We start from the raw sequence: 12,035 nt of genomic DNA, 5'->3' as shown, positions 1-12,035 counted from the left end.
ATTGTATGTTACAGACTTCTTTTCCCGGGCTGCTTTCAGGATTTTCTCTTTGTCACTAAGACTTGTAAATTTGACTATTAGGTGACGGGGTGTGGACCTATTCTTATTGATTTTGAGGGGGGGGTTCTCTGAACCTCCTGGATTTTGATGTTTGTTCCCTTTGCCATATTGGGGAAATTCTCTCCAATAATTCTCTCCAATATACCTTCTGCTCCCCTCTCTCTTTCTTCTTCTTCTGGAATCCCAATTATTCTAATGTTGTTTTGTCTTATGGTGTCACTTATCTCCCGAATTCTGCCCTCGTGGTCCAGTAGCTGTTTGTCCCTCTTTTGCTCTGCTTCTTTATTCTCTGTCATTTGGTCTTCTATATCACTAATTCTTTCTTCTGCCTCATTTATCCTAGCAGTGAGAGCCTCCATTTTTGATTGCACCTCATTAACAGCTTTTTTGATTTCAACTTGATTAGATTTTAGTTCTTTTATTTCTCCAGAAAGGGCTTTTATATCTCCTGAGAGGGTTTCTCTAATATCTTCCATGCCTTTTTCGAGCCCGGCTAGAACCTTGAGAATCGTCATTCTGAACTCTAGATCTGACATATTACCAATGTCTGTATTGATTAGGTCCCTAGCCTTCGGTACTGCCTCTTGTTCTTTTTTTTGTGGTGAATTTTTCCACCTTGTCATTTTGTCCAGATAAGAGTATATGAAGGAACAAGTAAAATGCTAAAAGGGTGGCAACAACCCCAGGAAAATATGCTTTAGCCAAATCAGAAGAGATCCCAAATTGTGAGGGGGGGGAAGGGGATATAAAGAGGTTCAGAAAGAAGGAAAAAAAAAATAAATAAATAAAAAAAAAGAAAACCAATAATAAAAAATATAAAAAGGAAAAAATATATATATATTAGATAAACTAGTTAAAAAACGTTAAAAAAGAAAAGGGTAAAAGTTAAAAAAAATTAGAGGAAGAGAAAAAAATTGAAAAAGAAAAAAAATTAAATTAACTGGAAGGCTAAAGAATCATGGGGAGAAAGCCATGAGTTCCGTTTTTTGCTTTCTCCTCCTCTGGAATTCTGCTGCTCTCCTTGGTATTGAAACTGCACTCCTGGGTAGGTGAACTTGGTCCTGGCTGGGTTTCTTGTTGATCTTCTGGGGGAGGGGCCTGTTGTAGTGATTCTCAAGTGTCTTTGCCCCAGGTGGAGTTGCACCACCCTTACCCGGGGCCAGGCTGTGTAATCTGCTCGGGTTTGCTTTCGGGAGCTTTTGTTCCCTGAGCGCTTTCCGTAGAGTTCCGGAGGACGGGAAGGAAGATGGCGGCCTCCCAGTCTCTGGCCTGGAGGAGCCGAGAGCCCGGGGCCCCACTCCTCAGTGCGCCCTCAGAGAACAGCGCCCAATTGCTCCCGTCACCCTGGCCTCCGGCCGCGCTCCGCGCTGACCGAGCCTGCGACCTGTTCAAGGTAAGCCCGAGCTGTGAGCTCACTCCTCGGCTCCGTCTCTGTAGCCGGCTTCCCCATTCTAATAACTGTAAGCTCTGCGACACTCAGACACCCCCGATCCTTCTGTCACCCTGCGGGACCTGAGGCCACGCTGACCCCGCATGGGCTTCACCCCGGTTAAGCCTCTGGAGCGATGTCCCTCAGCGGAACAGACTTTTAAAAGTCCTGATTTTGTGCTCCGTTGCTCCGCCGCTCGCCGGGAGCCGGCCCCTCCCCCCGCGGTCTATCTTCCCGTCGCTTTGGATTCACTTCTCTGCCAGTCCTACCTTTCAGAAAGTGGTTGATTTTCTGTTTCTAGAATTGCTGTTCTTCTCTTCAATCTCCTGTTGGATTTGTAGGTGTTTGCAATCTTTAGATAAGCTATCTAGCTGATCTCCCGCTACCTGAAGTAGTCTCAGCTGCTACTTCTCCGCCATCTGACTCCTCCCCCTCGTGTGTTAAGATTCTTCTTGAGGTAAAGCTAAAATCTCTTTCCTCACATTTCTACCTGTGGGTCCTTGCTTTCTGTGGGTCCCAAACCACAGGGTGGTCTTACCTTTAAGATCATAATGTTTTCAAGGTTTTTTATTCTTTTTTTAAACTGCCAAATTTAAGTGAAACCATATATGTGGAACATAAGGAATAAGCATGGAAGACATTAGGAGAAGGAAGGGAAAAACGAAAGTGGGAAATCAGAGGGGGAGATGAACCACGAGAGACTATGGACTCCAAGAAACAAACTGAGGGTTTTAGGAGGGAGGAGCATGGGGAGATGGGTGAGCTGGGCGATGGGTGTTAAGGAGGGTATGTATTGCATGGAGCACTGGGTGTTAATGTGAAAACAATGGATCATGTAACACTACATCAGAAACTAATGTACTGTATGCTGACTAACAACACAATAAAAAAAAAGACAACTTAAGGATAACATAAAAAAATGTCAAATGATACTCTGTCATATGGGTAACAGTTTGCTTTTAAGTAATAAAAGAAAAGAATTATGTTAAAGGAAAGTAGAATACAATAATAGTACAGAGGTATGTAGGTTGGGGGTGAAGGTAGCATGCCAAGACCATCACATTTTCCCATGATTCTCACTTGTTCTTCCTTTAAATAGATCTCTGCTCAGATACCATTTCCCTGACCACACTCATCTGGGCATGGTGTTTCCTTCTGGGGAAATGAAAATGTTCTGGAACTAGATATAGATGATGATTGCACAACATCGTGAATGTACTTGATGCTCCTGAATGGTACACTTTGAAATGGTTAAAGTTGTACATTTTAGGTTATGTGTATTTTACCCCAATAAAAAAGCATCTTTCCTGCATCATTGTTGAACCCCTTACAATGCCTTTTCCCCCTCCATTGCACACAGTGCTACCCATTATGCTCTTGTTCAATGGCAGTCTCCCCACCAGAATCCATAACATCAGGGTCTTTGTCAACTACACTATTTCCAGTACCTAGAATAGTCTTTGACATTTGATAGGGGCTTGATAATCTTTTTTTTTTTTTACTGTTTGTGTAACATCCTTTCTCAAGTTTTTTTTTTAATTTAATTTTATTATTTTTTTCAGTGTTCTGAAATTCATTGTTTATGCACCACACCCAGTGCTCCATGCAATGGTGTCCTCCTTAGGGGTGTGATAAATTATTTTAATGCAGTGAATAAGTGAACATATGGAAGATAAAAGTGCTCACACCTTTGACTTAGCAGTTCCGCCCCTAGAGAAATGTCTGTACATGTGCACAAAGAGGCATAGACCAGGATCCTGGTCATGGTATTGAAAGATTTCATGGAAATTTTTTTTAAAAAAGATTTTATTTATTTATTTGACAGAGAGAGCACAAATAGGCAGAGAGGCAGGCAGAGAGAGAGGGGGAAGCAGGCTCCCTGCTGAGCAGAGAGCCTGTGGGGCTCGATCCCAGGACCCTGAGATCATGACCTGAGCTGAAAGCAGAGCCTTAACCCAGTGAGCCACCTAGGTGCCCCAAGACTTTGTGAAATTTACATTGGTGGTACATTGAGATGACTTTTGGTCATCTTGAACATTTAAAATTTTGTTGTATGTGTGTATTTTTTATTGAGATGTAAATGACAGATAACATTTTGTAAGATAGGCAATGTGTTGATTTGATACATTTATATATTGCAATATGATTATCACCATAGTATTAGCTAACATCCTTACCACATTGCATAATTATAATTTCTTTTTCTGTTGTGAGAACATTTACGATCTAGCTTTTTAAATTTAAATTCACTTAGCCAATATATAATACATCATTAGCAACTTTCAAGTATATGATATAGTACTGTTGACTATAGTCACTATGTTATGTATTAAATTTCCAGAATTTATTTATCTCCTAGTTGCAGGCTTGTATCCTTTTTTAAAAAAAATATTTTGTTTATTTCTTTGATAGACAGAGATTACAAGTAGTCAGAGAGGCAGGCAGATAGAGAGGAAGAAGCAGGTTCTCTGCTGAGCAGAGAGCCCGATGTGGTGCTCGATTCCAGGACCCTGAGACTATGACCTGAGCAGAAGGCAGAGGCTTTAACCCACTGAGCCACCCAGGATAAAGGTTTGTATCCTTTAAAACATCTCCCCAACTCCCCACTCCCACTGGTAACCACCATTCCACTCTCTCTGAGTTCAGCTTTTTTAGATTCTACATATAAGTGATATCATATACTATTTGTCTTTCTTTGCTTGACTTATCTCACTTAGCCTAATACCCTCAAAGTGTATCTATTTTGTCAAAAATGGCAGGATTTCCTTTCTTATGGTTGAATAATATTTTAATGCTTGTCTCCAATTTATGGCAAAGGATACTAACTTTCCACTTATCATAATAGGTAACTGTTTCCTAAATAACTGTACTGATACATAATTCACACACCATAAACTCACCCTTTGAAAGTATAGGATTCAGTGATCTTTGGTGTATTCAAATTCTAGAACTTGTTCATCAGCCCAAAATGAAACCGCATACCCATTAAGCTGTCAGTCCCATTTCTTCCTCCCCCAGCCCCTGGGAACCACTAATCTGTTTTCTCTTGCTATGATTTGCCTATTCTGGTCATTTCATATAAATCAAATCATATAATAAGGGTTTTTCCCACTTGGCATAACATTTCAAAGTTCTGTAGCCCAAATGCTGTAGCCTAAATCAGTCCTTTGTCCCTTTTAATAACAAATAGTATTGTGTGGATAGTTGTTGCCTTTAAATAAAAAAATGAATCCTTTAAAAAAATCAATGAAATAATGAAGGCAGGGATATGTACATATGGGATGAAGGTAGAATGCAAAAGACCAAAGTTTGGAAAACTGGAAAATAGGAAACCCATTTGGATATATGCATAATTGATGTAAACTACAGGGGTGTGTCTTCTGGGTGTGCAAACATTCTTTAATTCTGTGGTTTGGAAGGGAGGATTATTTTTTCAGTCTTCCCACCAGCTCTGGCTTCACCCTATTCTGTAGAATAATCAGTGGGAAAATGTTGGGTGTAGTCAGGAAATGCTCAGTATCTGTTCCTTAGTTTCTTCTGTCACAGTAAATCTGTCTAAAGGAGCAGATGTGTTGCCTTTGTTAAAGAGTTTAACCCACCTGGGATGGTGTAGAGTGGCTGAATGATAATTCATCTTGACACAATAATGTTCTAACCCCGAGCGCCAGGATCAAAAATTTAAATTCTTCTCCAGTTAAGCACAATGTCAAAATTCAACATGACCAAACAAAAATGGAAACAAAACAAAAAACCAAAAACCAACTAACCAAACAAAAATCCCAAAACCAAATTCAGAAAAGGAGATCAGATGACTAAACTTACTATGGTCATTATTTCACAATGCATGTAAGTCAAGAAATTATGCTGTATGCTTAAATTTATGTAGTGCTGGATGCTAATAATATCTCAATAAAACTGGAAAAATGAAATGTTAAAATGCTGAAAAAATAAGCATTGCAGAAATATCAAGCATTACACAAAAATTTTATGATTTGCCAATCTTTTATCATGCCTTGGAAATTGCATTGTATTCTAATAGCAATGTATTAAAACTGATGAAATGATTTACATAGATTAGAAACTTCCCCTACCTTATATTCAGTGATGATTACATTCTTTAGCAATCAGGGTTAAGTCAGGGAAACAAAAACTATGCCAGTTACAATTTTTGTTTGTTTTCAATAAACTCTTTGTTTTGGAATCCTTTAGATTTACTGAAAAGTTACAAAAATAATATAGAGAGTTTATGTTCTAATTTCTTTAATGTTAGTATCTTATGTAACCCGAGTGCATTTGTTAAAACTAACATTGCCACAGTACTACTCACTCTTATTCAGAGTTCACCTATTTACGCACACATGTCCTTTCTCTGTTCCAGGATCCAAAGCAGGATGCCACATTGTTCTTATGATCTTGTTTGCTTAGTCTCCTTCGATCTATGACAATTTCTCTGTCTTGTCATGTCTTTCATGAACTTGATAGTTTTAAAGAGTGTCATTGGTCAGATATTTTGTGAGATACCCCTTATTTTAGGTTTGTCTGATGTTTTCTCATCGTTAGCATGGTATTATGGAATTGGGGTTGAAAACACCCTATTTATTTATTTTTTAAAAACGAGACTCAGGACTTTATTTAGATTTGACCAGTTTTTCCAATAGTGTCCTCTTTCTGTTCCAAGCACCAACATAGGGTACCACAGTATTTTTAATTGTCATGTCTCTCCACTCTGCTTTAGTTTGTGATAGTTTTTCAGTCTTTCCTTGTTTTTCATGACCTTGACAGTCTTGAGGAAGACTGGTTGGGCAGCCTGTGGGATGTCAACTGATCTGAATTTGTCTGATATTTTCCCCATGATTAGGTTGGGGTTATGGATTTTTGGAAAAAGTGCCCTAGAGGTGAGGTGCCCCTTTTATCATATCATTTCAGAAGGTACATGAAATCCACACAAACACCTCCTTCACTTGGTTAGTTTTCTTCACTGCAAAGTACTCAAGTTTTTTTTTTTTTAATTTAAATGCAATTAGCCAACATATCTTACATTGTTAGTTTCTGATGTAGTGATCAATGATTCATCAGTTGCATATAACACCCAGGGCTCATCGCTATTTTTAAAACAGCTTTATTGAGATATAATTCACATACCATACAATTTACCATTTAAAGTGTTACAATTCATTGCTTTTGGGTATGATACCTTTTTAATTTAAAAAAAAATTGTTGTAAAATATATATAACACAGAATTTGTCTTTTTAACTAGTTTTCAGTGTACAGTTCAGTGAGATGAATTACATTCATGATGTACAACCAACATCACTATTTCCCCAAACAGAAACTATGTAATCATCAAATAATAGACCCTCATTCTCCTCTGCCTCCAGCCCCTGACAACCTCTAATCTACATTCCATCTCTTTTTTAAAATTTATTTTTATCTTCTTTTATTATTTATTATTTAAAAATTTAAAATAAATTAATTAACATATAGTTTCAGAGGTAGACTTTAGTGATTCATCAGTTTCATAGAACACCCAATGTTCATTATTATTTTTATTTTTTTAAGTAGGCTCCACACCCAACATGGAGGCCAACATGGGGCTTGAACTCACAACCCTGAGATCAAAACCTGAGCTGAGATCGAGAGAGGGATGCTTAACTGACTGAGCCACCTTGGCATCTCTAATCTACATCCCATCTCTGTGAATATACCTACTTAGGGTACTGCATGTAAGAGGAATTGTATAATGTTGGTCCTTTTGTGTAATGGCTTAGTTCACTTAGCATAATGTTTTCAAGGTTTATCCATGTATAGAAACACTCAAGGTATTTTAACAGAAAGAATTGAATATGGGAATTAGTTAAACAGGTAATGGAGGACAGAAAAGGCAATCTAATACTAGAGTTAAAACAGAGAGACATCCTATGGGAATCAGTTAGTCAACATAGCTTGGGAAACAAAAGGAAGAGCTGAACTTATCAGATCCCAGAAGCTTAGAGGAGGGAGAGATGGGTATCATGGGAGTATCATGGGATCTTGTACCAACAGATAGCTCTGAGGAGGGATTGGTAATCAGCTGTTGCTGGTACACATGAGGGGGCATGATGATGCTTGTTCTGTCCATGGGGCAAAAAAGTTAGAAACTGGAATGATGTGATATTGCTGGCCACCAAAACCAGAAGATTCAACTCATGCATTGCTCCTCCTCCTCCCTATCTTCCTCTTAGTATCTCATGCTGTCAGAACATAACAGGAAACCAGATGGACATAAGGAGCTTGACTTGAGGCCATGGGTGTGGGCTGTGGGCAAGGAAGTATAGCAGGATGGTGATTGGTTTAGTTAATTGACCAAAATGAGGGTGACCTCATTTTCTATAATTGATCATCTGTAAGAACAACTTCATAAACAGCTGACATGTTTTATCTTCCAAATAACCTAGTCAATCAGAATGAAGGCAGACCAGTTTGTATTCCAAATTTGGGAGGATAGACATTCCATCAAGTTTCTCATGTCTTATGTTGGAACTGGAGGCCTTTGAAATGACTTAGGTCATGAGTTCCTTGTGCTTCCTTTGTTAGTGGATATACTTTTTAAAAAAATTATTAAGATTTTTTCCAGCTTTATTGAGATACAGTTAACATATAACACTGTGTAAGTTTAAGGTATACAACAACACAGCAATTTGATATATGTGTGTGTTGTGAGATGATTAAGAGAATAAACTTTCCATATGATTCAATGTATTCATATATATAGAAAGTGGATTTGTTTTTATCTCATGGCTTCTGTGAGCTTTGTATTTGGCTTCTAGGAACCTCAAAGCATCTTTCATTATAATGTCACATTTAAACTGAACCCTCCACTTTAGACCTTTGACCTTGTCTGGTGTATCAGTCAGATTAGGTTAGATTATGCTGCAGTAACAAATGATCCCTGAAGCACATTGGCTTATTTTAGTTATATTTTTAATTATTTTATTATTTTTATTTTTTTATATTTAATTTAATTTTTTCAGTGTTCCAAGATTCATTGCTTATGCACCACACCCAGTGCTCCATGCAATATGTGTCCTCCTTAAGACCAACCAGCAGGCTCACCCATCCCCCCTTTCCCCTCACCTCTAAAAGCCTCAGTTTGTTTCTCGAAGTCCACAGTCTCTCATGTTTTGTCTCCCCCTCCAGTTTCTCCCAATTCACTTCTCTCCATCTCCCCATGTCTTCCGTGTTATTCCTTATGCTCCACAAGTAAGTTAAACCATATGATAATTGTCTTTCTCTGCTTGAGTTATTTCACTCAGCATAATCTCCTTTGGTCCCATCTGTGTTGATACAAAAGTTGGGTATTCATCCTTTCTGATGATTATGTAATATTCTATTGTATATGTGGACCACATCTTCTTTATCCATTCATATGTTGAAGGGCATCTTGGCTCTTTCCACAGTTTGGCGATTGTGGCCATTGCTGTTATGAACATTGGGATACATATGGCCCTTCTTTTCACTACATCTGTATCTTTGGGGGTGAATACCCAGTAGTGCAGTTGTAGGATCATAGGATAACTTTATTTTTAATTTTTTGAGGAATCTCCACACTGTTTTCCAAAGTGGCTGCACCAACTTGGATCCCTACCAACAGTGTAAGACGATTCCCCTTTCTCCACATCCTCTCCAACATTTGCTGTTTCCTGTTATTTTTGGCCTGCTAATTTTGGCCATAATTAACTGGTGTAAGATGGTATCTCAATGTGTTTTTTTTTAAGATTTTATTTATTTATTTGACAGACAGAGATCACAAGTAGGCAGAGAGGCAGGGAGAGAGAGAGAGAGGAGGAAGCAGGCTCCCTGCTGAGCAGAGAGCCTGATGCGGGGCTCGATCCCAGGACCCTGGGATCATGACCTGATCCAGAAGCAGAGGCTTTAACCCACTGAGCCACCCAGGTGCCCTCAATGTGGTTTTTATTTGAATTTCCCTGATGGCTAATGATGATGAACATTTTTTTTCATGTGTTTGTTAGCCATTTGCATGTCTTCTTTTGAGAAGTGTCTGTTCATGTCTTCTGCCCATTTTTTGACATGATTATCTGTTTTTTGGGTGTTGAGTTTGAGGAGTTCTTTATAGATCTTGGCTATCAGCCATTTGTCTATAGTGTCATTTGCGAATATCTTCTCCCATTCTGTGGGTTGCCTCTTTGTTTTGTTGACTGTTTCCTTTGCTGTGTAGAAGTTTTTATCTTGATGAAGTCCCAAAAGTTCATTTTTGCTTTTGTTTCCTTTGCCTTTGGAGATGTGTCTTGAAAGAAGTTACTGTGGCTGATGTCAAAGAGGTTACTGCCTAGGTTCTCCTCTAGGATTTTGATAGATTCCTGTCTTTAGTTGAGATCTTTCACCTATCTTGAGTTTATCTTTGTGTATGGTGTAAGAGAATGGTCAAGTTTCATTCATCTATACATAGCTGTCCAATTTTCCCAGCACCATTTATTGAAGAGAGTGTCTTTTTTTCCACTGTATGTTTTTTTCTGCTTTGTCAAAGATTATTTGGCCATAGAGCTGAGGGTCCATATCTGGGCTCTCTACTCTGTTCCACTGGTCTATGTGTCTGTTTTTGTGCCAGTACCATGCTGTCTTGGTGATCACAACTTTGTAGTAAAGCTTGAAATCAGGAAACATGATCCCCCAGCTTTTTTTTTCTTTTTCAATATTTCCTTAGCGATTCAGGGTCTTTTCTGGTTCCATACAAATTTTAGGATTGTTAGTTCTAGCACTTTGAAAAATGCCAGTGAAATTTTGATTGGGAATGCATTGAAAGTATAGATTGCTCTGGGCAGTATGACATTTTAACAATGTTTATTCTTCTGATCCATGAGCATGGAATGTTTTTCCATCTTCTTCAGTTTCTTTCAGGAGTGTTCTGTAGTTCCTCCAGTACAGATCCTTTACCTCTTTGGTTAGGTTTATTCCAAGGTATGTTATGGTTCTTGGGTGCTATAGTAAATGGAATTGATTCTCTAATTTCCCTTTCTATAGTTTCCTTGTTAGTGTATAAGAAAGCAACTGATTTCTGTGTATTGATTTTGCATCCTGCCACATTACTGAATTGCTGTATGCGTTCTAGTAATTTAGGGGTGGAAGCTTTTTGGTTTTCGATATAAAGTATAGCACATTGGCTTATGACAACAGAAGTCTTGTCTTGGAGCCATTGAGTGCAGATTTTAGTGTGACTTGTGGTTTGAGGAAAAAGTCTGCAAAGAACTATAAACATTTATCTTCTCTGGAGTGATGGATAAGAATTCCCTGAAGAAATGATACTTGAACTGTGATACGAAGGATAAGTGGTAGTTGGGAAAAATGATCTAGGCAGAGAGACCTGAGGTGGTAAAGAGCTTATTTTGGGAAAAATAGAAGGCCAATGTGATTGGAATAGAAAGAGAGAAGGGATAGAGATGAAAACATGGGACCTAGCAGTCAAATTAAGACTGTTTTTCTTATTCAAAGGGTAGTAGGAAACAACTGAAAGATTTTAAGAGGTTGCATGGCAGGTCAGATTTTCATTTTTGGGGGGCATGGAGCCCAATGTGGGCCTTGAACTCACAACTCTGAGATCAAGACTTGAGCTCAGATCAAGAGTCAGATGCTTCACTAATCGAGCCATCCAGGCATTCCAGGGCAGGTTTTCATTTTAAAAAATGACCATCCCTGCTATGCTTGGAGAATGGCTTAGAAAACAGGTGGTAGACAGATGTGTGTTTTCCAGGAGGCTATCAAAGCATAAGCTGCTGGTACCTCACTTTCATGGGCTCCTCCAAGGCCTTGGGAGAGAACTGACAATGCACTTATATGGCTGTACTAATTCTGGGTTGGTAATTTTGTATTTTTCTTAAGGAGAAACTCCTCCTGCAGCAATTGTACAGGTCCCACAAAACCTGGATGTGCCCTTGATACTCAGTAATAAACTTCCAGGATACCCTTTCAAATCCTTACTAAATACTTGGGGGGAATACTTAATGAGGGGTCTTAAAGAATTAAGTCATTGTTTTCAGTGCTGTCATTTGTATCAGGTATAGTTCTGGTGATGAGCAGCTCTGGCTGATTTCAACAAAATGGGAATTTGTTGCAAGGACATTAGGGCAGGGGCTGGCACACTTCTGAAAAGATCCAGGTAGTAAATCTTGTCAGCTTTGCAGGCCATATATTGTCTATTGTAACTACTTAAGCTTGCCATTGTTGGGTAAAAGGAGCCATCGACAATGTGTAAAGGAATGAGCATCACTGTGTGCCAATAAAGCTTCGTTTACAAAAATGGGTTGCTGACTGGATTTGGCAAGGGAGGCATAGTTTGCTGATCCCTGTTTTTATTTGGAGACTCTAGAATCATTGGGTGTTTGGACCACAGGTTTTCACATTGGTGGGTGTATAGCACTCAGTATATGCATCATCCCAGATCTACTTAGCCCTGTGTACTCAACCCTGCCTCAGCCAGTTGTTCTGCCATTCCCATGGATAAAGCCTTCACTGCTGCCCTATCACTGCAGAATGTTATTACTGCTATTACTG

Source organism: Lontra canadensis, unplaced genomic scaffold (genome assembly GCF_010015895.1).
Source record: "Lontra canadensis isolate GAN:19392208 unplaced genomic scaffold, GSC_riverotter_1.0 scaffold35, whole genome shotgun sequence".
NCBI classification, from domain to species: Eukaryota; Metazoa; Chordata; class Mammalia; order Carnivora; family Mustelidae; genus Lontra; species Lontra canadensis.
The sequence above is the reverse complement of the archived record's forward strand: the minus strand, read 5'-3'. Positions refer to the sequence as shown.